Source organism: Mesocricetus auratus, unplaced genomic scaffold (genome assembly GCF_017639785.1).
Source record: "Mesocricetus auratus isolate SY011 unplaced genomic scaffold, BCM_Maur_2.0 Super-Scaffold_100029, whole genome shotgun sequence".
Classification (NCBI taxonomy): domain Eukaryota; kingdom Metazoa; phylum Chordata; class Mammalia; order Rodentia; family Cricetidae; genus Mesocricetus; species Mesocricetus auratus.
Window position 1 is genome coordinate 9,220,164 of NW_024429210.1, and position 27,650 is coordinate 9,247,813.

General features: G+C 39.1%; 1 long non-coding RNA gene across 2 annotated transcripts; it reads right to left on the minus strand.

The window, feature by feature from the left end:
- Positions 1-532: 532 nt before the first annotated feature.
- Positions 533-24,589, minus strand: LOC121134697. Of its 2 annotated transcripts, XR_005871817.1 has the most exons (4): positions 23,956-24,589; positions 10,335-10,442; positions 2,032-2,110; positions 533-1,178 (listed from the first exon to the last, which is right to left on the minus strand). It is a non-coding gene; the product is annotated as an uncharacterized LOC121134697 (long non-coding RNA). The 2 variants fall into 2 exon arrangements; XR_005871816.1 differs by lacking the exon at positions 10,335-10,442.
- Positions 24,590-27,650: the final 3,061 nt, after the last annotated feature.

The following is a 27,650-nucleotide window of genomic DNA, read 5'->3' on the forward strand; positions in this document are numbered from 1 at the left end:
AACCCTTTCGGTTGCTCCCGTTACTCTCCATGCTGAGATTTGGTGCGTGGCGTAGGCTGTTCTGCCAGAGTACACACATTAAGAGTGCATCAATGGTAAGAGGGATCCACGAACACATGCATAGGCACACATTTTTAAGAGGCCTGTCCCTATTTTTAAAACATCTCCTTTTGCATACATGGAATCTTAGAATTTCCATAATTCATCATCTAGTCTAGAAATCTATTGTTGGCAGAAGAAATAATAAGGACAAACGATTTTGAATTTCTCTCTGGCTAGAATAGCGGTGGGAGTCTGGCTGTTGATCTCATCCACGGGCGTTCGTACCACACCTTACCTGGCAGGGCTGTACTCAGACCACGGAAATATCAGAGGAATAAGAATAACCTCTTGGCAAGCAGAGATTTAGTCTCCGTTAAGATCGATTTCCAAAAATGATGCAAGGGAATCACAGTTCGCAATACCTTGAAGTGTCCAGAGTAGACAAGAAAAGATCAAAAGAGTGTCAGAGGAAACATCAATTTATTATTTCTCGGGGGTGTAGGTATTTGGTCCTCTTTAGTTTAGTTTTCTCCACGAGAATGTGTGTTGTGCTGTGGGAGCTGGCGTGTGCTGCCTAAGTCTTCCACAGTTGAGCTCTGGACCTGTATGTAGCCTGTCTTACTTTCTAAAAACTATCTTGAGACAAGGTGACAAAAGATGACAAAACAGGTATCCCCTGTTTCCTGAACTGGGTGAGGAAAAAAAATCATAGTTCTTATCTTTGCTTCCTGAGAACAGGGTAAATGTTTAAGAAAACAAGTTCACAGGGAGACATTTAAAACTGCGTTATAAGACCAAAGAGCCCAGCAGCAGCTCATGGTGTCCCTGAGAGGACAGAAATGGAGAGCAACCCTGGAAGACACATGGACTTCCAGTCAAAGGGATCCATCCACATACTGGGCCTGAGTGGCAAGGCTGTGGGAACTTGAAAGACCCAAACACTCCAAGTCCAGACCAAAAGAAAAGTGTGTTTAGATCTGCCTTCATCAAGCCTCAGTTAATTATAGTTATGATAAAGCCTATTTATGTGATCAGCACTTGCAACTTCTTAAGACAACACTTGGAAACTGCAGTGGAGACAAGAGCATCTGTGTGTTGGACAGTGAGCAACAACCGCATCTAGACGTTCATGAAAACTGGAAGTGGAAAGAGCAGGTACAGAAAGGCAAGAAAAATAAAATAGCAACGTTAATGTCAAAACACGTTTCACCTTAATACAAAAACAACTGAAAAGTTAAAACCTTTTGTGCTACTCTTCAGATTATCATTAAATAAAACTAAAATTGCAAAGCATCTAGAAAAGTAGCTAGAAGCTACCCATGAAAAAGCGTATTTGGAAATGGGATCAGAGCCACAGCGAGAATCCTCATTGTTCTCTAAATTGTGTACACCCCGCCCAGCATCCCCCATGGGCTCTTCCCCCAAGATGTCTTCCACTTCCTCCCTCTTGAAGCCATTCCATCCTTAGCCATGCTCAGCTGCTTTGTTTGGACACCTGGGACAGCCTATGATGGTGGTTTCACTTTCGCGTGTCTGTCTGCAATGACTTCTCCATGTGACAGCTGAACGTGTTTTGAAAATGCAAATAAAGACACACATGCTTAAAACCCTCCTCTGGTCCCCTTCACATTTTGTCTCAGCGGCTTCACCTCCTACCATCCTCTACCTTTTACTCTGTTCCATTTTATCCAGCCTTTCAGCTGCCACGTAAAATAACAGCACATTGTCAAAGCCATTTTGTTTCCTGTCTTCTCTATTGGGATTCTGTGTTCCAAGGAATTTAAGGCTGGCTTCAAAATCTTACTTACATGTCTGCTCGCTAGGAAACAACGTATAAAACTTAAAAAAGTCTCGAATAGAGAATGTGTTAGATGTAAGTAAATTGCCACTTACATTTAAGAAAGAAAATATTACCAACAGAGGAAGAAAACTAGACTGGTGTGGCTTATCTAGTTAAAAAACAAACAAATAAACAAGTAAAGAACATACCTATATAAATGTTATGCCTAGTGGAGAAACAGCCTTCCTCAGAGTTTCAGTTGACTTACTTAGTGTTGTGGTCTTAATACTGCAAAAGGAAGATTATATAAGTATTTACACAGAAATACAGAGATCATATAAATAAAATCTCAGGACTTGCTATGAGCTGTTATCTTATCCCACACCTAAATTACCCTCCCTGTCTCACAGAGTGACTGCATGGCCAGCACATCTGGTTCTGGGGAGGTAGTTACAGCGAGGTTTTGAGAGTGTGGCCCTGAGCTGATAGGATTAAGATGAGGACACATCACTGCCATTTTCTCCCCCTCAGCTGGGTGCAGAGGGGACATCATATGAAAGTGAGGAGATTATCCGTCCTCTGAAGTCAACCCTGATAGACCAGATCTAGGACTTTGAGCACTAAGACCTCTGAGATACTAATCTGTTATTTAAATCTCTCACAGTCTACTTTATCTGACAGTTTAAGACGACTAAGGAGCATGATAAGAATTCAACAAGGAGACCTGCTTTGGTGACTCACACCTTTAATCCCAGTACTTGGGAGGCAGAGGCAGGCAGATCTCTGTGAGTTCCTGGCCATCCTGGTCTACAAAGAAAGTTCCAGAACATTCATCAAAACTACACAGAGAAACCCTGCCTCAAAAACCAAAAGAACCCAAACAAACAAAAAAAGAATTCAACAAGGTTGGTTGAAATAGTCAATACTTAAAAAACAGTTATGTTCCATATAATGAGAACATTAAAAATATGCTGTGCAGTGTCAACAAAATATAATATAATTAGGTATAAATATTCAAAATACAAGTATAACCATGACAGAAAAAACAATTTTAAATCTAAAAATAAATTTAAGAATAGAATTTAGAAAATACTCACCAACTAAAAGACTTGGTTCAGACAAAAAGGTGACAGTCTCTATCAGAGGACAATAGGGAAGACAACTTTCAAGAGAAAGAAGAAGGTAGGGGACTTGAACTTTTATGTTATGACTCATTATTAATCTATTATACTTAGTGCTATGTTACCAGGATCATAGGTAGGTAGATACCAGGCAGATCATGCATGTTGTATATTAAGGCGCATGTGACAAGTTAACATAAACAACTTAAAAAAACTTTTTTGTTTGTTTGATTTTGGAGACAGGGTTTCTCTTTGTAGCTCTGGCTGTCCTGGAACTGGCACCATAGACCAGGCTGGCCTCTAACTCTGAGGGATTCATCTGCCCCTTCCTCCCCAGTGCTGGGATTAAAGGCACGTGATTCCCAAGTACTAGGATCACCTTTGTGCGAACTCTTTTTCTCTTTTAGACTGGATTAATTTCATGTAACCCAGGGTGGCCTTGAACTAACAGTGATCCATCTGTCTCTGTCTCTGTCTGGGATCAAAGGTGTGTGCCACCACTGCCTGGCCTCTGTTGCTAACTAGTGTGATTAGCTCTGCATGCTGACCTTCAGACCAGCTTTATTTGTTATAACATAACAAAATATCACCACAGCTCAACCTGTTAGGAATCAGTTAAATACAAGTAAGATACAATGGGCATTTTAGTTCTTTCTCGTGAATTAGCAAAGAGTTTAAAAAATGGGAATAGCAGAAGACCAGGGAGACTGACCACAGACCTTCTCAGGCCTGTTTCCACAGCAGACCAGGTCCTTCAGGTTCTTCCCCAGACCTGCAATAGAACACAGGCTACAACCTCTCCCCACCCCCCTGCATGCTTCCTGTGGATCCCACAGATCATCCCCTCTGGTCTCTCTCTCCTCCCACTGGCAGCTTTGGCCTAGTCCCCAACCCTAGCCGGCTTCCCTGTGAACACACCAGCCAAGCAGACCAACAAAGCAGGCAACATGCAGCCGTCACACTCCCTGAAACTCCAGAGAGGAAAGAGAAATTAAGGGACAAAAACACCCACCCAACAAAGAGAAACCCGGAAGTCAGCAGCTAGTCCTGTAATCATACCAAACCCATATTGTTACAGAATACTCCTTCACACTGTGGGAAGAAGATGTGTCATTGTGACTGGTTTAATAAAGAGCCTAGTGGCCAATAGTTGGGCAGGAAGAGGTTAGGCAGGACTTCTAGGGACAGACAGGTCTCCAGAAAGAAGAAAGGCGGAGTCACCATCCAGACAGGGAGGCAGCAGGAAGGACAGCACATAGTGAAGGTAACCGAGCTATGTAAAATAACATGAATTTTAAAATATGGGTTGATTTAAATTATAAGAACTAGCTAGGAACAAGCCCACGATAAGGCCTAGCTGTCATAATTAATAATAATGAGGCCCTAAATATTCCAACATAGCTGAAGCACAACAAAAAGTCTTTTTAAACCAACTCTGTGAAGATGATAGAGGTCCCTAAAAAGGAAATTAATCCTCTAAAGAAATCCAGGAAAACATAAACAACAGTTGGAGGAACTGAACCAACCCCTTAAAGAAAGCCAAGAAAAAGCAAACTAACAGTTGAAGGAAAGGAAAACTGTTCTAGACCAGAAAAATGGAAATAGAAGCCATAAAGAAAACACCAAACTGAGGGAATTCTGTAATGAAAAATGTAGGAGTCCAAACAGGAACTATAGAGGCAAGCTTCATCAATAAGAGATATGGAAGAGAGACTCTCAGGCATTGAAGATACAATAGAAGAAATGGATGCGTCAGTCAAAGACAATGTTAAATCTAAAAAGTTCCTGGCACAAAATATCTAGGAAATCTGTGACACTGTGAAAAGACCAAACCTAAGACTAATAGAAATAGAGGAAGGAGAAAAAACCCAGCTCGAAAACCCAGAAAATATTTCCAATAAAATCATAAAAGAAATTTTTCCTAATTTAAAGGAGATACCTATAAAAGTACAAGAAGCATACAGAACACCAAATAGATTGGATCAGAAAACGAAGTCTCCTCACCACATAATAATCAAAGCACTAAACATACAGAACAAAGAAAGAATATTAAAAGCTGCAAAGGAAAAGGCCAAGTAACATATAAAGGCAGACCTGACTTCTTAATGGAGACTCTAGAGGCCAGCAAGGCCTAGACAGATGTTCTGAGGACTCTAATAGACCACAGATATCAGGCCAGACTACTATATCCAGCAAAACTTTCAATTACCACAGACGGAGAAAATAAGATATTGCATGGTAAGGACAAATTTAAACAATATCTGTCTACAAATCCAGCCTTACAGATGGAACTAGAAGGAAAACTCCAACCTAAGGAGGTTAAATTTACCCATGAAAACACAGGAAATAAAATAATCTCACTCTAGCAAAACCAAATGAAGGAAAGTGTGTATACATGCGCATACACACACACACACACACATGCCTACACACACACATCACAACCACCAACAATAACAACAAAAGAACAGTAATCAACAATCATTGGTCATTGATGTCTCTCAGTATCATTGGTCTCAATTCCTTCACAAAAGACACAGACTAACAGAATGAATGTGAAAATAGAATCCATCTTTCTGCTGTATCCAAGTAAGACAACTGCAACATTAACTTTACCTCAGAGTAAAAGGCAGGAAAAGCATATTCCAAACAAATAGACCTGAGAAGAAAGCTGGAATAGCCATTATAATGTCTAAAAAATAAACTTCAAACCAAAGCTAATCAAAAGAGATAGGGAAGGACACTACATACTCATCAAAGGAAAAGTCCACCCTGAAGACATTTCAGTTATTAACATCTATGCCCCAAATACAAGGGCACCACTTTTGTAATAGCAAGACTATTATAGCTTTTTTTTTTTTTTGTATTTACGAGACAGCGTTTTTCTGTATTGTTTTGGAGGCTGTCGGTCCAGCCTGGCCTTGAACTCACAGAGATCTGCCTGCCTCTGCCTCCCGAGTGCTGGAATTAAAGGCGTGCGCCACCACCGCCCGGCAGCAAGACTATTATAGCTTGAATCACATATTAACCCTTACACACTGGGTGGGATACTTCAGTATCTCACTTTCAGCAATGGACAGATCATCCAGACAAAAACTAAACAGAGAAATACTGGAGCTAAGTGTTATAAACTAAATGAACCTAATCGATATTTACAGAGCATTTCACTCAAACACACACACACACACACAGACACACACACACACACACACACACACACACAAAAGTTTCTTTTCAGAACCCCATGGAACTTTCTCCAAAATTGACCACATAGACACAAGAAAATAGAAATAATTCATTGCATCCTATTAGACCACCACAGATTAAAACTGAAAGTCAACAACAGCAGAAACTAAAGAAAGCTTACAAACTCATGGAATCCCAAACAACTCTATACTGAATGAAAAATGGGTCAAGAGAGAAATAAAGAAAGAAATTAAAGACTTTCTAGAATTCTACAAACCAGCATACCCAAGGTTATGGGACACAATGCCAGTAGTGATAGGAGAAAAATTCGTAGCACTAAATGTGAACATTAAAAAAAAATAGCAAATAGCAAGATCTCATACTAGCTACGAAACAGCACACCTGAAAGCTCAAGAACAATGAGAAGCAAGAATACCCAAGAGGAGTAGATGGCAAGAAATAATCAAACTAAGGTCTGACATCCATAAAATAGTAACAGAAAACAACATAAATAATCGATGAAACCAAGAGTTGGTTTTTGAGAAAATCAGCAAGATGGACAAACCCTTATACAAACTAACCAAAAGTCAGAGTGAGAATATTCAAATTTAGAAAATCAGAAATGAAATGGGGACATAGTAACACATGCAGCATCCAGAAAATCATAAAGAAATTCTTTTAAAACCTACAGTTGGGCCAGGCAGTGGTGGTACATGCCTTTAATCCCAGCACTCAGGAGGCACAGGCAGGCAGATATCTGTGAGTTCAAGGCCAGTGTAGTCTATGGAGCATGTTCCAGGACAGGCTCCAAAGCTACAGAGAAACCCTGAAAACAGACGAAGCAAAACAACAAAACCTCTCAACCAACCAACCAAAAAATGTATAGTCCCCCAAATTGGAAAATCTAAAAGAAATGGATAATTTTCTCAATAGATACCACCTACTAAAATTAAATCAAGATCAGATAAACAATTTAAATAGATCTGTAACCCCCTAGTAAAGTACAAGCAGTCACTAAAAGTCCCCCCAAAGCAACAACAAACCAAACAAACAAAAATGCCAGGGCTAGAAGGTTTTAGGTGCAAAAATACTCAATAAAATACTTGCAAACCGAATTCAAGAACACATCAAAACTATCATCCAGCATGATCAAATAGGCTTCATCCCAGAGATGCAGGGATGGTATAACAAAAATCAATCAATGTAATTCATCATAATACACCAAAAGATTAAAAAAAATCCCACACGACCATCTCCTTAGATGCAGAAAAGACCTTTGACAAAATACAGCACTCCTCAGGATAAAAATTCTAGAAAGATTAGGGATACGAAGGATATACCTCAATGTAATAAAGAAATTTACAGCAAGCCTGTAGCCAACATCAAATTAAATGGAGAGAAACTCAAGGCAATTCCTCTAAAATCAGGAACAAGACAAGGCGGCCCACTCTCTCCATATCTATTCAATATAGTACTTGAAGTCTTAGCTAGAACAATAAAACAACTGAAGGAGATCAAGGGGATACAAATCAGAAAGGAAGAAGTCAAAATTTCTTTATTTGCAGATGATATGATAGTATATATAAGTGACCCTAAAAATTTCACTAGAGAACTCCTACAACTGATAAGTACTTTCATTGAAGTGACTGGATACATGATTAACTAAAAAAAATCAGTAGCCCTTATATATAAAAATGGCAAAAGAAAGAGAATCAGTAAATCAATACTTTTCACAATGACCTCAAATAACATAAAATATTTTGAGGTAACTCTAACCAAGCAAATTAAAGACTTGTATGACAAAAAGTACAAGTCTTTCAGGAAAGTAATTGAAGAGTCTGTCAGAAGATGGAAAGATCTCCCACGCTCATGGATAAGTAGGGTTAACATAGCAAAAATGGTCTTCCTACCAAAAGCCATCTACAGATTCATTGCAATAACTACCATAATTCCAATAATTCTTTACAGACTTTGAGAGGACAATTTTAAGTTTCATGTGGAAAAACCAAAAAACCTAGGATAGCAACAAAAATCATGAACACTAAAAGAACTTCTGGAGGTATTGCCATCCCTACTACAGTGCTGGAATAACAAAAATGCATGGCACTGTAATAAAAATAGACACATTGATTAATGGAATTGAATTTAAGACCCAGATTTTTACGCTTTGGACACCTCATTTTGATAAAGAAGCCATCAATACACACCAGAATAAAAGAATCTTTCAACAAATGGTGCTGGTCAAACTGGATATATGCATGTAGAGGAATGTAAATAGACCCATACTTATCGTCCTGCACAAAACTCAAGTCCAAGTGGATCAAAGACCTCAACATAAAACCAGATACACTGAGCCTGATAGAAGAGAAAGTAGGGCATAGCCTTGAACACAATGGTACAGGAGGCGACTTTCTGAATGGAACGCTCAAAACATAGGCGCAGACCTACAATTAATAAATGGGACCGCATGAAACTGAAAAGCTTCTATCTGGCAAAGTACGCTGTCAATAGGTCAAAAAGGCAGCCTATAGAACAGGAAACTATTTTTTTTACCAACTCCATATCTGATAGAGGACTATGTCCAAAATATATAAGGAACTGAAGAAACTAGATATCAACAAACCAATTAATCAACTTGAAAAAATGGGATACAGATCTAAACAAAGAATATCCAATAGAGGAATCTCGAATGGCTGAGAGACACTTAAAGATATGCTCAAAATCCTTAGCCACCAGAGAAATGCAAAACACAATTACTTTGAGATTCCATTTTACACCTGCCAGGATGGCTAATATTAAAAACAAACAAACAAACAAACAAACAAACCACAAGTGACAGCTCATGCTGGTGAGGATGTGGAACAAGGGAACACTCCTCCATTGTTTCTGAGAGTGCGAATGTGCAGCTACTTTGGAATGACATCATTCCTAATGATACTGTGCTACACTTAAGGATTGGAGCCTCGTCCAACTGTCATCAGAGATACTTCTTCCGGAAGTAGATGAGAGCAGATGCAGAGACCCACAGCCAGACATTGTGCAGAGAGAAAGTTTAAATTAGAGGTCTCCCTCGGGTCCATGTCTCATAATCTTGCAGGAGGAGAGGAAAGATTGTAGGGGTCAGGAGGGACGTGAGACACAAGAAGAACATGGCTCACTCAACCAACTAAGCAGAGCACACTAGGGTTCACTGAGACTGAATTGGCAAGCATGGGGACTGCATTGGTCTACACCAGGTCATCTGCTTGTGTGTCGTGACTGCTAACCTCGTGTTTTTGTGTGAGTCCTAGCAGTAGGAGTGGGTGTGTTTTTGGCTCTTTTGTCTGCTCTTGGGACTCATTTCTTCCTGATGAGTTGTCTTGTCTAGCCTTGGTGTGAGGGCTTTTGTCTCATCTTACTTCATTTTGTTTTTGTTGGGTTTGATAGTTGTCGCTTGGAGGCCTGCTCTTTTCTGAAAGGAGACAGAGGGGAAACAGATCCGAGGGAGTGAGAAGGAAGCTGGGAGGGCTGGAGGGAGCGGTCAGGATATATTGTATGAGAGACGAATCTATTTTCAATAATAACTAAATAAAGAGATGTGGGGGAAGTGGCAATAGCAGGTGGTAGAGAGGATGTGGACCAAAGGGAACTCAAGGACTTGGATAATCGGAAGTGAGTGGACAGCCTTGGTGAGTGGCTTAGCACAACCTGTGATGTCTTCTTCATGGGACTAACAATGGCACTAATGCATTTCTTAAAAAATAGCTATGTCATGCATTCAGCAATACGCACAAAAATGATGCTATTGCAGAAAGCTGTCATAACAAACACTTGGAACTGTCTACAGGCAGAAGAATCTAGCGTTCCAACTATCAGTTAACTAGAGTGATGCTTATCAAGAAAGATGTATCTTAGAAAGTAATGCTGGGTTAAAAAAATCCATGACTTGGCAAGGATACATAACAGGATAACATTTATATAAATAGTAAAGTCATGTGAAAACAATTTTATTATGTTATGAACATAATATACTAAGAGGAAAAACTTTAATACATGGGAGTATCAGTACCACCTTAAGGACACAAATACTTAGTTTTCTGGTAGGAGAGGAATGTGGAATTCAAATGTATCTGTCATGTTTTCTTTCTTACTGAACATGGTCTATTCAAGAAAGCTCAGACATTATGATTTCCAAAGCTAGGTGGTAAAATAGACTTACTTCTTACCTGAGAGCCAGCTTCCTGTTGCCACTCCCATGGAAGGAAGGTTCTCTTTGGATTCCCTGCTTTTTCTAATAATACACTTATGTTGCCTGCAGTGTTTAGCTTCATACACTTAAACACAAAATGAAAAGAAAAACTAGCTAGCTTATATAATAGAAGAGAAACACCCAAAACAAAGTTAAAGAAGAAGGAAAAAGGAGACAGAAAACAGGAAGATACATTTGTTTCACACTTTGGAAGTCTGAAAATATTTCATCATCACCAGTTACTTGATAAACAATGAAATATCCATAAGGCCATTAACAAGCTACATATAAATGAATAAGCATTAGAACCCAGAATGAAATCCAAGAGAAAATGAAAATGGAATTCACCTTGCCAGCAACCGAAATTACAACACAGTATGTACAGCACTATGGCTCAAACACCAGAGTGGCCAGAATAAAATAAAACTAAACAATAATTAGGATATATTATGCCTTGTCACGAGGGAGAATGAGGTCCAGTAGTAAATGCCATTCACTTGTTATTAAAAAGAACAAAATTCTCATGTCATTCTCTTTCTCAAAATACTTGTCACATTTGATTATATGTGTGAGCAAGAAGCCATGAAGGTCCCCAAGCATAATTATGGTACAAGTGACATATAGCAAGTAAGTAATGTTGATCACCTTCATTTGAAATAACATACTCTTTTGTGTCCATTTCATCCTAAAGTTTATACAAGGTTCGGGTCTTGTTTTAGTCACCATTGTTTCTTAAATACAGAGGCAAAGCATAATACATACAGGTTAAGTGAATGGGTGGATGGTATTTGAACAGGAATCCAGTATTCATTACTGTACAAAATACCTTAGCCCATGTGAAGACAGCGAACATGGTTTATTTATGGCAGTACTCTTACAAAGAACAATTTTTCCAAACTACAACCCAGCTTGCAAATCAAACAGAAATAGAACTACAGTCTAATGGAGGGGATGCAGCAGAGGAGAAGAGCTTTAAGTAAAATAAATAGATACACAGATAAATAAATAAATAATAAAATATTGCAACAGAAATGACTCTGTTCACACAAAATTCGAGAAACAAAAAAAAAAAAGGGAGTCATCTCATGTATGGGAGAAAAACTAAGATCCATTGTTGGCAGGAAACAGATCTCACAAAGCTTTTAGTGCTCACAGCTTTGAATTTAGCATTTCAAAAAGATTGAGATACATCTATGAAGGGATCATCCTAGAAAGGAAAGAAAGGCTAACTGTTATACTAGACATTTTTCACTAGATAATGGTACAGCCATCAAATAGTATGTTGCCAACCATGAAACACATCAAGCAAATCTGTATGTGGCAAAAGAGATCCATTCCGTATTCTCAATGAAAATGCCAAGTTGCACAAGCATCGTGTCATTTCACAGAAACCAAATTGCATATGAGCATTCCCAGAAACATCTAGAAAGTTCTTCATAGCTCTGAATTTTTTAATTCCGCCTTTGAAAAAGATGAACCAACTTTCTCATCATAAGAAAATATTCCAAACGGACTGCCATTAATACCTACAGAGTACCATACTTTAAGACTGTAAATAATGCTGATAGTTTTCTATGTAATTTTTGGTTAGCGTAGTATTCGTTTTGATTTTATTTTTCTACTACAATTTGCATTGTGCATTTAGTTCATCTAAATTTGTTTCTCCTTTGGTATTTTCTGCTTTGGTACATATTTCTTATTGCTTCAAGGATCGTTTTCCAAAGGCATCATTCTCCATTTTATATAGAAAACATAGGGAGCCACACTCCTCAAATTAAAAAACAAATCTAGGATTAAATAATTGTCTATTCATTCTGGTTCAAAGATTATCTTGAAATTTCCATATACTTCATCAATTTGTTCAACAAATATTTTAATTGAAAGTATTTGTTTTTTATACAATGTATTTTGATTCTGGTTTCTTTTGCTTCTTCTCCTTCCAGTTATTCTCTCCACCCTTCCAACTCCAGGCCTGCCTTCTCTCTCATTTTAGAAAACAGCAAGCAAATTAAACAAACAAGCAAACCAGAATAGGAAAAAGAGATCACACACACACACACACACACACACTAAACCCATAAAATTGGAAACCACAGTATACAAGCAAAGGATCATCAAGGCAAAAATGCCCCAACAAAGCAATATGAGAAAAAAGTCTCCAAAAATACCATTGAGTTCATTTTGTATTTGCTGTTTATTGCTGGGCATGGGGCCTGCCCTCAAGTGTGGTTAATATTACTCACTGAGACTCCATTTGGGGAAAACTAAGTTTCCCTTTGTGAGCATCAACAGATATTCAAAGTTTATATAACACAGTTTTTGATATAACATTTTAATAGAAAAGTGTAATGCAAAATATGATTTCTTTTCTAAAAAGAAATGAAATAAAATCATTTTCTACTGGGGTGAAAAAAAGCATGTGAGCTGATTTTCTCTTTTGAAATCATCTTTGTCTCCTTGATAATGTGAGCTCTACACATCCATAGGAAATGTCTAAGGAAAATTTGAAATAATAAAATCAGAAAAATCAGAATTTAAAGGCAATTTAAACTACACTAAACTTTCATTTTTACTGTCATTATTGCTATTAATTGGAAATGTAGGAATGTAATTTCTGTTATGAAGCTCTTAACAAAAATCCCAGAATTTACTTAAAAATTACATAATTCAGAATATATTATGCTCTGCCCAGCCCATTCCTCTTCCTCTCTTCTGCTTCCTGGTCATGAGCAGGTCACCATGCTTTTCAGGCCCAAAGCAACAGAGCTTAGTGATGAGGTTCCTCAGAGGCAGGAACCCAAGTAAGAAGATCTCAACGTATCTGTTGGTCATAGTAACAGAAGGCTGAGTGTTATAATCTCTATATAAAACCTAAAAGTTCGATGTACAAATATGAAGAGTTCTGTGGTTGTCTTTTTATTTTCTTGGTAGGATCCTTTGAAGCACAAAAAAAGAAAAAATAAATTTAAATTTAAAAGATGGTTTAGACTTTTATTTCATTTCTTTTTGGAAAGTACAAGAAATTACATCTTGCATTACACTCCCACCCGCACTGAAGGAGTGTTCCCCTTACTTCACATTCTCGCCATTGTAAGCTGCCATCAGTGTTTTTGGTCTTAGCCATTCTGATAGGTATAAGGTGATATCTCAGAGTTGTTTTGATTTGCATTTCCCCAATGGCTGAGGATGTTGAGCAATTCCTTAAATGTTTTCAGCCATTTGAATTTCTTCTGTTGAGAAGTCTCTGTTTAGATCTGTACCCCATTTTTAATTGGATTATTTAGCATTTTGGTGTCTAGTTTCTTGAGTTCTTTAATCTGTTAACACAGTGGATTGCATTATTTATTCTTGACCTTTGAGTCAAACCAGATTTGCATCCTGGATGCATATCTCACAAGGTCATGTTTACAATTATTACTATACATACTGTCTTTAAGTTGCTAGTATTTTGTTAAGGATTTTAGGCTCCAAACAAATGTCTGTGTACCTTTTTCCATTTCTTATGATTTGATATCAGTGTAATTATGGGCTTACAGGCTGAATGCTGAAATTTTCCTCCAGATTTTAGTTCTAGATGAGGCTGGAGAATTATATCTATTTCCTCCTTAAAGGTTAGTAGAAACCACTGATGAAATCATCTAGCTAGAATTGATGTTTTTTTTTTTGGGTAGGTTATCAGTTGTAAATTGCACTTTTTAACAAACAAGGGAATGCACAGATTGCACTTTCTGTGCTGTGACTTATGATGTTGGGCATTTTTGGAAATCATGTAGAGAGGAATTTGCAGTTTGCCTTCCTATTGTTGAGCTTACCCAATGTGGTGCAAAGGTTTGAGTGTGGTATTCCCTTACTATCCCTTACTTTAACGGTCCTAGGTTGGCGGTAATGACAGCTTATACTCTGACACCAGATGATTGAGGCCACCTTCCTTTGTTTTTATTAGCTTGACTAGATGTTTATCAGTTGCATTTAACATTTTTTGTTCTATTGTTCTTCAAGGTCATTGATTTTTTCCCTTTTGATTATTTCTTTTCCCTTGTTATCTTTAGGCTAAAAATCACACTTATTTTCTTTCTAGTTTCCTAGGGTAGAATCTTAGATGATTTGTTTTAGCTGGGATTAAAGGTGTGTGCCACCAACGCCCGGCGTGAGTTTCGTCTTTTGAGAACTCTTTATTGCATTACTCCACTTACTGACTTGGTTGTTTGGCTTTGTGGCACTTAGCTTTTTGAGTTTTTCATATATTCTGGATATTAAACCTCTGCCAGATATGGAGTTAGCAAAGGTTTCCTCCAACTTTGTCAGATGTATCTTCACTTATTTTATTGGATCCCAGTTGTGAGTTCTTGATGTGATTTCCCGAGTGATTAGTCTTTTTGACAAAGGTGTTGCATGTGCATGCGTGTACATTATCTTAGTGATCCAGTATGCTTATTATTCATTTTTCTTCTATATTATTCTGCCCTCATTTTTCACTATAAGTGGTACTGGATTACATGAGGAGATTTTCATATAAATATGGATGTCTTTCTGAGATGGACTTCATTCACCTAATATGATTATCCAGTTGTAGCCATGTTCCTGTGAAGGATATAACTTGGTTCTTTATGGTTGAAACAAATCCCATGATAGATACTCACTATGCCTGGGTCCTGAAACATCTTCCCTATGTTGTCTACTAGCAATTCAAGACTTTCAAGTCAATTAAGGTCTTTCATGCATTTTGAATCGATTTTGTCCGGAGTGACTGACAAGTAGGGGCTTAGTTTATTCTACATCTAATATCCGGCGTTCCCAGGACTATTTCTTGAAGAAGCTGACTTTTCATCAATAGATGTTTTTGACTCCTTGGGTGACTGTTGTGTATTTGTTTCTGAGTCCCCTAGTCTGTGCCCTCATTTACCTGTCTCTTTCTTTGCCAGTATCAGGCTGTTTCTGTTCCTATGGCTCTGTAGAACAGCTTGCAGTCAGGTGTGAAGAGGCCTTCAGCATGGCTCTTTTTTGGTCAGGATTGCTTTTGGTATTTGGGAAAATTGCATATACAGACTTAATTTCAAAGCAGCTTAGCATTTCTCTTGAGACATATTTCTCTAACAATTGTGTTACTCAGAAAAAAAAAAGTCGATTCATCTCCCTGTATGGATTTCCCAAACACATACCTTTAAGGATTTCTGGTGTGAGGACATACTTTTTTATGATTTCTAAACTTTGAAACTGTTAAAGTATGTCTTCAGACCCCAAACGTAGTCTGCTTGGTAATGGCAGCTTAAGGAGCAAGTGTACCCTGCCGCTGTGTTAAGGAGTATTCCTTAGTCATCAATTATGTAAATTGACTGTTCAGGTCAATTGTATTTGTACAGGTTTTCTGCCTGCCCCAGTCTCAGTTAGCAAAAGAGGGGCGCTGGCATCCCTAATTAATCCTCCTTGCAGTTCTATCAAATTTATGCTCTCATACTCTGCTCTCAGTTAAACACGGTAAGTTATTACAGCTTCTTAGAAAACGGACCCTTTAGCCTGATGCTGACTCTCTTCATTCTCTAAAGTTGTCTTTGTCCACAATTGGTCTGACTAGATCTTTCTTTCAACTTGTGTCACTTGAAAGTGCATATTTCAAGGGGAACTATGGAAACATTTTAGGTTAGATCATACGTGATATCCTAGGAAAGGTGACGAAACAGAATTACATGAAACATCCAGCTAACCAGAGAAGCTACAAAGAGGGGGAGAACAAAGAACAAAATGCCAAAGTACAAAGCATGAATGCATGCAACCAAAAAATGAGCTCATTACAGGCACAGTGGATAGTGACCAAACTATCAGTCACCATTTCAAATGTGAGGGCAGTGTTTGTTTGGCTTGGAGGGGGACTGTATCTAATAATTCCCTGGCGACACAGGTGCTAGAGGCCTTGTGTTCTGGAGTTCCTTCTGTTTTCTTCTCCATTATTGTCCTTGAATGCCTCCAATAACCGTCCCTTAAAAGTGTGTCTTTGAGCCCTTCTCACAGCTGTGGTGTTTGTGAATATGTTTGGGAGAGAAACAGCACTCTGTAACCTTAGGTGTGCCTGCCTTTTGATTGTGACCTTCGCAAGTGTGTGAGAGGGTTGTTTCTACCCTTCTGTGAGAAAGGAAAGTTAGAACAGTCTGAAGTTGGGGAGACACCTTTCTCTCCCTTTGGGACTGAATTCACACAAACCTACTTCTGAGATTGGCGCCCCAATTCCACTTCCTCTTCAGCTTACTCTGGCAGAGCCGAAGGACCTTCAAACTGTTTCTTTCCTCACTCTTGTTAATGTTGCTGTCTGCTTTTTAATTCCAGGGGCCTGCATTTACGAGCTGCTAGAGCAGTGGTTCTGGACCTTCCTAAGGCTGTGGCCCTTTAATATGGTTCCTCACATTGTGGTGATCCTAGCCATAAAATTATTTTCATTGCTACTTTATAACTGTAATTTTGCCACTTCTGTGAATAATAATGTAAATGTTGATACACAAATGTTCTTAGGTGACCCCCGTAAAAGCGTTGCTCTACCCACAGGTTGGGAACTACTATGCTAGACAAAGAGGAGTCAATGGCACAAAACCCTAGAATTTCTTATACTCTGAAATGGAAAGGTTTGCCCAAGTTTTAGCTACCACCTTCTAAAAAAGACTTAGAGGACGTAGAGCGGAGCAGGAAGAGGGGCTGGTGTGGTCTACCCAACAGCAGGGAAAGAGGGAAGGTCCTGGGAACAGCTGACATATGCCTAACATAGTCTGGAAAGAGTTTTCAGCCTAAATCACACACGTGTGCAGGTCCACCCAGCCCCAGCCCAGGCCAAGGCAACCAGACTCTCTCGGAATGTCAAGACACGAAATTTGGCAGAGCCCATCTGATTCCGTCCTGTCTTTTGGTGAGAGTCCCCTTTGCCTCTGCCTTGCGGGCACCTAGGTGAGGTGACTATGTGTTGCCTCACTGAGATTATCTTTGCTGTGTATGGATAGGTTTGACAGCTCAACAGCTAACAACTACTTACCTTTATTTTGGGAGCATTAATCATTGGGAGGTGTTTGCTAGCCGCTCTGAGAAAGGGAAAGACAGGCTATGGCTATTTGGGAATGAGAACATGATCTGATGAATGGGGCGGGTTTCTGCACTTTAGCAAGGCAAACCTTAAGTAAATAAAGCATAGGCAATTAAAGGCATTTTAAAGTTGTTATTTGCATGCCTGTGTGTGTGTGACATGCACACACGAGGTCAGATGGCGACTTTGTGTAATACATTTGCCACCGAGCCACCTTGCCGGATCAGTGCAGCCAGTTTCTAATCCTTTACATCTCTCCTAGATTATTTAAAACAAGGCTATAGACACAAGCAAGTGCTCGCCATGTTTCTCAACGTGAGTAGGTTTTAAGCCGCACATCATTTAGCAAGTCATAGTCTACGGTTTCCCAAGTTCTCTGAGGCCTGAGATCCCACGGTAGCACTGAAGTGAGTGGAAGACCTTCTATTAGAGGGACATTTATAAACCATCTTTTTTGTTTTCATAGCTATCTTCTGAGAGGACCCTGTTCAAAAGATATGAAGAAAAAAAAACCAAACAATCAAACAAAAGACAGGGAGTGTACCAGCAGAGTAGTGTACCAAGGACTAACTCCCTCTCTGGTTTCCCTTTACTCTGGGAAGATTCCTGCTGGGACAGAGACATGGGGACCAACCTCTTTCTTCCTGGTCTGCCTCAGCTCTGAGAAGATTCCTGTTGGAAAGTGGCAGTTTCAAGGGCTTTCCTGCACTCGCTTCATGGGCTCAGATGCTCAGCGTCAAATTAAAAGAGGGCTTTAAAAGAATTCTTTTCTCATTTAAATGTCCTTGCTTCTTGAAACATTAATAGCAGAAAAAGGACAGTAAGTGATTGCATATGGAAAATGAAAATGCTCGCTAATTTCAGAATGAAAGGTCGGGGGTTCAGCTAATTATGCCTGCATAAATGGGCTCTGAGTTTAGGTTCTGTGTCTCTACAGTTCAGAGAGCTGTATTTCAGATCCCATGCCCACCGCAGATCAAAGTTGTCACTGTCTGTGTATCGAAAGAAAAAACGTAAAAGACATTTATTATAGGGCTTTTATTCTTTTGAAAAACAGTATTCTTATTTAAAAAAATTACACTTCCTATTAGAGAACCTTCAAACCGGTTATTTGACTGGGAAGTTGTGGGGACGCAGAGCTTTTTTTTGTCTAGGTGCTTTTTTTGCTAATTAAATGTGGTCTGAGATCCCCATATGCTGACTGCTGGTGACATTGGAGGCCTCTTGACATTCTGTACACTTTGGGGACTTATACTTGGGGTGGACCTTGACCATTCCATGTGAAAATACGGTCTTCCCTTCACTTCAGTAAGGATGGATTCAGGATACTGGTGAACACCAAATTCCCAGGTGTTCAAGCCCCTTATATCAAATGGTATAGTATATGCATATTGCCCATACTTTTATCTACACAAACAACCCCTAACTTGTTTATAATACTAAATATGATGCAATACCATCATTTTTTTCTTAATACTACACTGCTTAGGAAAGGCTAGACAGAAAGAAAAATGCCTGTGTTCAATAGAGACACAGTTCTTTTTCCCAGTACTTTTGATCCCTAGTGCCCAGAGCTGACGGTATGTATGTTTCTGAGGAATCCTTCTCATTTCAGGATGTGAACAATTTCTAGTTTCACTGCACAGACTAATGATTGAATATAACATGGAGGCTATAAATTCTGCTAGTTGCAATTATAATTTCTCTATTTCCTTCCTTTCTTCCTTGCTTCCTTCCTTCCTTCCTTCCCTCCCTCGTCCCTTTCTTTTTCTTTCTTTTTCCCTTCCTTCCTTCCTTCCTTCCTTCCTTCCTTCCCTTTTGTCTGTTTGTCTGTCTTTTTTAAGCAAGTTCATGATGAGCCAGGGATTGTTTTTATTCATTTCATTCTTGGCAGTACATTTGGAGTGTGCTTGTCTCTGAATATCTCTATACTCCAAACTGGCAGACCCCTCTGAGGAAGCCGGTATCACCTCAAGCAGGAGTCAGATTAAACCCCAGCTCTTCAAGTCCAGGTACTCATCAGAAGAACAGTAATGGCATGATATTCATATTTTTAACCTATAATTTCATTGAATATAAATACTGAACGATGATACAATAATGGTAATTTTTGCAATTAATATGGCATTTTTCATCAATAAAATGTTTTATCACCATTAGCTAGTTAACCTCCTGCTAGCATTATGAACTAATTAGTTCAGTTGAGTTCATGGCCATGCCACTAAAATGGAATTTTTCTGTTGTGACTGTTATAGAGTTGGAAAATACACTAACATGCCATTTTTAAACTCAATACTCAAATTTCATACAAAAGCATGTTCAACCCCCATGTGACCTCTTCCATTGAATAGTTAGCCTGCTAACCTGGAAAAAAGAGCCTTAGGTTTTAGGCTTCATATCTCTCTTTCATCATTGGGAATTGTGTGGCTTTTAGTGAAATGCTTGAACCTTCTGGTTCTCAGTGTTTCCATCTATAGAACAGGTGACAATACATTTTACCTATTTCCATACTCCAGGAAGAGGTTGAGTCAAAATATAGCAATTGACTCTAAGTCTTACTTTTAAAAAAAAGTATTGATGACAAGGGAACATGATTACTCTTTCCCAACAATAGCTTTAGAATTCTCTGACTTAATGTTTTCTCATCCTTAGTAAAAAAAAATCATTTTCATATATCTTCATTATCTTTGCCTCTTAGTGCTGTTGGTTGCATGACTAAATTAAAAACAAAACAAAACAAAACCAAAACCAGAAAACACTACTGCCGCCAACAACAAAACTTTAAAACATACATTTATTTTTAAAGGGGATCTTGTGTCACTATAAATGGGGATTTCAGTACTACTGTTCTATATAGAAAGTAGTAAAAGCAAATTAAAGAAATCCAAAGTAATAGATGTTGCATTGATAATACCTGCTGCTGAGTGTAGCACATTTTGACAAGCATTGATTCAGGTGCTGAGGTAGTCACTGTTAGCTTTCAAATGCTCACTGAAGTGGCAGTTCCGGGTGCAGCTGGGCATCTAAGATTCAGCCTAGCCAGATTTCTTCCTGAGCCCAGGCCCACCCTACCCCCAGGTGATGAATTGGAAGTCACTGGGTTGTGATTCCAGGGGAGTTGGGAGAGAGAGGTCGATGGCCAATTAGACCTTTTCTCCTTCCTTATACATGAGGGATATTTTTGTGGTGTCTGCTCAATTGGAATGTGTGACTAACTGCCAAAGAGGGTCACAGGAGTAAAATAAGAGACGCTGTTAATGCTTCGCCAATAAATAGAGCATTTTATTGGCTCCGTGTCTGTGAGGCACGCTGCACTCTATTTTGAAAAGCAGTGGCAGAGTGCTGTTCTTTGTGCTGTAAAAAGTCAAAGACTTACTGGCTTGCAAACTGTGTCATACTCGATTCCATTTTAAACACATGTAAAACTGAGATTCAGAGATGTAAAACCAGAGTTAGTATGGATTGAGGCACAAGGTTTGATCTGTCTGGAGTGACAATTGCAGTTTGAAATTATCCCTCCCTGAGTAGTGTCTTCCGCTCCTCTATGAACATTCACAGATTCTCTGGGGGCTCTTCTGGTCACTCCCTCCTCTCTTGAGATTTCAGTTCAACCAGTGCAGGATTTTTATCAACTTCAATGCCCATATAATTTCTTACTCATTGGAATTGCTTCCAGGAAATAAATCTCAATGCTAACACTATCTGATATTTCAAACTTCTAGCTATGCATCTCTGTGCAATTTGCCAGAGTAGAGCATGTGTGCTAATTCTTTAAAAATGTAGGGGCATTCCTGTGGATTGGGCAGTCCCATCTGGAGATATGAGAATGAGAAATCAAAGTGTAGCTATCATGGCAAATGGAGACCCTTCTGCAAACATTCCACAGTTAGACATGGGTATTTCAACACTCGGATTTAACACTTTCGTTTTCATTATTAACTCTTGAAAATTAATATTTCATTATTAACTCTTCAAAATTGACTCTTGAAAATTATTACTCAAATAATTGTAGGCTATTATAGCTACATATTATATAAACAAATCCCTAAAACTCTTACATTTCCCAGGCTTTTTAGTGCTTTCTTCAAGCCATTTTAAAAAGAAAAATAATATGCCTAAAATCCTGTCTCGCTGTGCACGGTGAAACTTGAAAATTCCTTAAAATCATTTCAAATACCAGCACTCTATCCACCACTGCATTGCAATTGGTTATAAGAATTTTAAAAATTGTTTCCTTGACATCTGGCTGCTGAAAATTATATTCATTGGTTCAAGGAGCACAAATTAATTAACCTTGATTTCAGGGCTGCACCAGCAAATGCTTTGAAACAGAAATGGCCAAGTGTCCCAGGCGCATTACTAACTCAGAGGTGGGATAAAAATCGGGCTCAACATTAGGAAAACAAACCCTAAGTACAGGGAACACATTGGTTACTTGTATGTAACTACTTCTCTTCCTGGTCTCACACATCCTGACTCGACTGAAATTCATTCTCGTCTTCCTAATGAACTTGCATAACATCTCTCCATAAGACATTAGTTCTCTCATATTCAGACCTGTCTCCAAGGCTACGTAAAGGCAGGAGACAATGGAAATGATTGTTATTATTCATGATGGAGTTAAAATAACATCTGAAAAACCACAGAGAAATGCTAAGATAAAGTTGAACAATATGCAGATCATTACAAAAATGATGGAGCTTATTAGCAATATCGTTTTAAGCATGATTAATAACGCAAACAAAGAATTAAGGCATCAATTAATTTAAGTGAGTAGCTCTTGCTGTATCTTAGGAATGTGGATTCTGCAGAATTGTTCCTATTTAATCACAAAGCTTGAAATGACTCCTAATCCATCATACAGATTTTGTGAAGATATGATGGATTTCATTGTTTAAATTCAGCTTTATTACTTCACAAAAATTCCCACAAATGATCTTGTAGGATCATTTTCTCCTAAAGCAATACACTAATTAATTTCAATTAAATATATGTAAAAGAAGATCTATTTTGAAAAATATGTCTCCCTTGCCATTTGTTAATATATTGAAAAAGTGTAAACCCTGAAACATTTAGCATTGAAAATATTCATTTTTGGTAATTTCTCAAGGGGGTAATTTGTTAAATGAGAGGCTTTTAACATTAGCTAAAAGCAGCCCTGTAAATCATGGGTGTCTTCAAACAGCGTCATCACTTCATTAATTTAAAAGATTATTATATGCGTAACTGACATACTTTTGAACAATGTTACATGGTTAATTTATTAATGTAGAAAAGCAGAAATGGCATGCTAACTTGATTTATTTTTGCAATTGTATAATTTTAGAACTTTTGCCTCTGACTTTCACTAACAGGAGAAATGATTCAGTGTCTCATTGGTGATGTTATGGTGGTCTCTTCCCTGCTAATGCTTTGCCAGTAGTAATGCCTTCTGGTCACTTAATTTAAAAATATATCTCAGAGAGTGCAAGGCAAAGGCATTTAAAAAAAAGAAGAAGAAAAGAAAAAAACTGTTTATTTTAAGCTCTGTCATCAGAAGCAGGGCACATGCCTGTCTATAATAAAAGTTGTAAGATTCTAATTTTTGAAAGCTGTGTTTTAGCTTCTGGGATATCCTATTATCAGAGAAGTGTTATTCTGTTGGGTGTGTTATGGATTGCCTCTGCTTTACATGTTGTGATGCCCTGTTTTATAAACCAGGATTTATGCAAATCATCTAGCAGATCGTGTGCTGTCATGGTCTGATTAGAAGATTCTTTTTCTTTTCTAATCACAGGTGGTAACCTTCCTGGGGATGTTGTGAAAGCCTAAGAAAGTGAAAGAATCACTTGTTTAAACTGTACCTAGCTCTACTTTTGAGAAAGCCCCAGAAAAAATTTTTTTTCCTATAGTTTGTTTTCATGTCTGGAACAAATAAATGTGTTTAATTTTCTTTCTTAGATTTTCTTTCCTATAGTTGTAAAACAGCAATTGAGACAACTTATACTCAAGTTACATGGCAGGTGATTATAATAAAAAATTTTTTTGAAATATGAACTTGCAAAATACTCAGAGTCTTAGTCCCAGGCAGCAAGAATTGGAGTCTCAGCCATCTTGAGCCTTGTGGTAAGTTTCTAAAGATCTTTTGAGGCTACAAGGACAGAGGTCTCAGCACCTGATTTCACCAGTAGAGCACCGAATGTCCCACATGACATACATCATCACCTTAGTTAACAAACAGATATAATCAAATCAGTTACCGGAGGGGGCATGTCACGTCTCTTGTGAGACAGCAAACAAACCTCTGGGGGAAAAGCAGTGGAAATGCTAGGCATGGCTTCCCGGCACCTGGTTTAATGGACACAAAATAAATTCTATGGTGAAGCCTTTTATGTGGCAAACTTCAAGCATGGTGTGATCCCCCTTTCTAAGTTATGAAGTCTTTGTTTTCTCAAAAAGGATTCTACATAATGCGATTTTTAGCTGGAAGTTTACACGGGTATATAATTGGAAATAAAAGTTCCCACAGTAATTAAAGTACTCTGATTTAGCTACTTACCCCAGCGTGCTGTTTGCTGAGGTCCAGCTCAAGTATAATTTCAGTGCCCTCCTCTGATAGGGCTTTGTCTTCTGTGGTAGTCTCAGGCTGTCCTGGAGAAATCTCTGCTAACAAGTTCGTGCGACCAGGGACAGCTTCCTACCAACAGGGGAAAACCACGGCTGCTGATTTTCTTATTAATTTTGATGTTTCTTCACACACATAAAGGCGAAGGAGCTTCAGAAAACTATCAAATGTTTCCATGAGTGAATTCAATGAGTCATTTAGCACTGAAGTACTTTAAGTTGATTATTGCTATTTTGACAAGTTGGATAGGATAGGAATAGTTTCCATGGGTGTTAGAGATAGCATATGCTACACAAGTTGTTTGCAAATATCGGTGAATCTTGACAAACTGTCATCACAAATATGGTCAACGGTGTTCTGAGCAAGCCTTACTTTCCTCTCTGCTCTATGTCTTCTTTCTTTCCTTTGGCTGTGTGATGGGAAATGTTCACACACACACACACACACACACACACACACACACACACACACACACACAAAGTTTGACTTAGAAAATTCCTACCCACTCCAATAATGGCACAGAAGGACAGAAATCTACAAGCATTGAAATTAGGAGCCAGCACAGACAAACAGGAGTCAGCAGATAATGGCAATGGAAAAATCCATTGCTGCTTAAGATTTACTGAACTTGTCAGCTCAGTGTTTGTGCTAAAGAAAACACTGTAAAGTGCATGGTATCTGCCTTCAGGGTTAGGATCTGAATTAGACAGATGAGACAAGTTGGCCAGGAAGTCACTGCAAGAGAGCGTATGTCTGCAGAGAGAAATACTTTTGAGGTCTACTCAATTTTAGAGTTTGAAAAACAGAATGGAATTTGACTGAGAGGAAATAAAAACAAATGTCTTCATTGTCCTTACATCAATTTCTTCAATAAGGAATTGTAGAAAATGTCTTTCAGTCTCAAGAAAGATGTTTCCACTCTTATGGTGAGTTAAGAAAAATAAAAATTCTGTCTCAACACATGGTGCCAAGCATACATTGTGTCATGATGCCTCTCTAAAAGCATGAACCTCAAGTCACCAATGGGGCGGCCTTTCCCTTTGTGCAAAGAATGCAGACATTAACACAACTGAGGTGCCTGCCTTCGCTCAGGAAAGATCGGCAATTATGCCAAATTATGTCTAATAGTTTTAGAATGTGGGATAGTGTTTATTAATGTCTGAAGGGAGGTTTTAAATCTCCTTTCCCCTCAAACTCCAGTTTTTAGTTTAAATCATTTTAAAAGATGAAAGAATTGGGCTTCATTAAGCAAAGGAGCCTCGAATTTCATTTTTTAATTTAAAACACGCACACACCCCACCTATTCCTATTTGACAGTCTAATTATCTGTCTGAGTTTGCACCTCATTTGTTCAAGATGTTTTATTAGATGTGATGTATCACTGTATGGTAGAAACCAGCTTTTTTTCTTCTTCTTTTGTTAGCCTGTACTTGTTGGCTACCTTGAATTTTTCATTCTTCTTGGGCTTGTAAATTAACATTAAATATTTATGAATTTCATTACTAATTTTGAATGCTGAATTTCTTTTCATGAGCAGTAAACATTGAGCCCTGGAAGGAATGAGAGAAGCACACATAAATCATGCAAATAAAATATGGAACCTACAGCTTTTTAAACTTTCTCATTTGTAGCTTTTCAGAATTTCCAGCCTTATTTTAGACGCATGTAAGATTGCAGATCAGCCAGTCTACACAGGGTCTCCACACAATCTGGATAGTAGACAAACCTAACATTAAACAGTAAATAGTGTTAGACAGCAGAAAGACGAAATGGGCTGTTGCTAGGTGGTTTCCTGTTTGTGTAAGTGAAGGAGGACAAGAGGCTGGGAGGAGATGAGGCTGTTCTAGGCTGAGGCCCTCAGGGACGTTTGAAAGCCAGTGGAACTGTATAGGGACACCAAAGTGTGCGCTGGGTCCGCTGGACGAGGAGGGGAAGAGGGCTGAAGCTGTAAGGCACAGAAGGGTCTCATCTTACTGCAGCCATCTGCTACACTAAGGACATCTAAATATTGGCAAGAGCTTTCCGTGATCATAGAGCCTTGGACCTGTTCCGCGAAGCGGGTGGAAAGCGGGAGGCTCAGCAGGGTGTGTGTGAGAGTCAGGTATACTTGGTCCAGGCGCTCACATGCTTCTCCCCGGACCCAGGGGATGGAAGCCCTGGTAACCTCAGGGGGACCCAGCTTACATTGGAATGTTTGCACAATCTCCGTCGTTGGCTATTTTGGGAAGAAACAAGTTCCTCATGGAAGACCCAATCTAAGTATGATTGCAAAGTGTGCCAAGTCGCTTCTTCCTTTCTTCCTTCCTTCCTTCCTTCCTTCCTTCCTTCCTTCCTTCCTTCCTTCCTTCCTTCCTTCCTTCCTTCCTTCCTTCCCTCCCTCCTTCCCTCCCTCCCTCCCTCTCTCTCCCTCTCTCTCTCTTTCTTTCTTTCTTCCTTTCCTTCTTTCATTAGCTTGTAGTTCCGCAGTCACGATGGCAGCAGCTTGAGGCCACTGGTCACAGGACATTGGAAATGAGGAGGCGGAGAGATGGATGCTGGTGCTCAGCTCTCCTCCCTCTCTTTCAGCGCGAGGCCCAGCCCGTGAAAAGGGTGCCTCCCACACTTGGCAGTTACTGTCCTACTTCAACTAACCCTATGGAAAGCTGTCACAGACGTGCCTGTTGGCTAACCTAACCCATGTAAGCCCCTCAGGCTTGTTTTCTAGGTCATTCTAGGTACTGTCAAGTTGGCAATCAATATGGGCCATGACAGATGTCACAGCTGAGTGGAGGGAGGCTGGCCAGTTGTGTGGAAGGACAGGCTTGCCTCATACCCCTCTTCACAGCTGCGGTTGTGTGTGCTTAAAAGGCTGTTACCGTCTTCTCTGACGATTTTGTACGGGTATACAATGCATTTTGATCGTACCCTCCCTCATGCCTTTCTCCTATCCCTTCCCATTCCTTCTAGAACCTGTCTTCCTGACTTTGTACTTCTGCTTGTATGCCTTCTTTTCTTTTGCAGTCACCAAGATTAATTGGAGATGCTTGAACGTGAATTAGTGTGGGGTTATCTACTAGATCATGAACAACTTGCCAGTGGCTACATCCTGAAGAAAACAGCTCCCAACTCCTAGCAGCCATTAACTATCAATATTTTCCTGGCTAGGGGTGGGGCCACATTTGTTCCCTCCTCCATCCATGACCAAATGTTGACAGGTTGCATCTGTGTGCATCGTCTGTAGGTGACTTACAGGTGTTTGAGATCACAAGTGCAATGACCATGGTACGCTCAGAAGATGAAGTTCCCAGCACTCCTCCCCATCCTGCAGCTCTTTTTTATTCTATTTTATTTTATTTTGGTTTTTCAAGGCAGGGTTTCTCTGTATTGCTTTGGAGGTTGTTCTGGAACTCGTTCTGTAGACCAGGCTGGCCTCAAACCCAGAGATCTGTCTGCCTCTGCCTCCCAAGTGCTGGAATTAAAGACATGAGCCACCAATGATGCCCGGTCATCCTGCAATTCTTACAGTCTTCCAGTAGGTGCCCCGAGCATTTGGGTGGTGATATAGATTGATCATTTAGGGATGAGCACATAAGAATCACTTAGTCTCAGCACGTATGACCAGTTGTGAGCATTAGCCCCTCCTGTTTCAA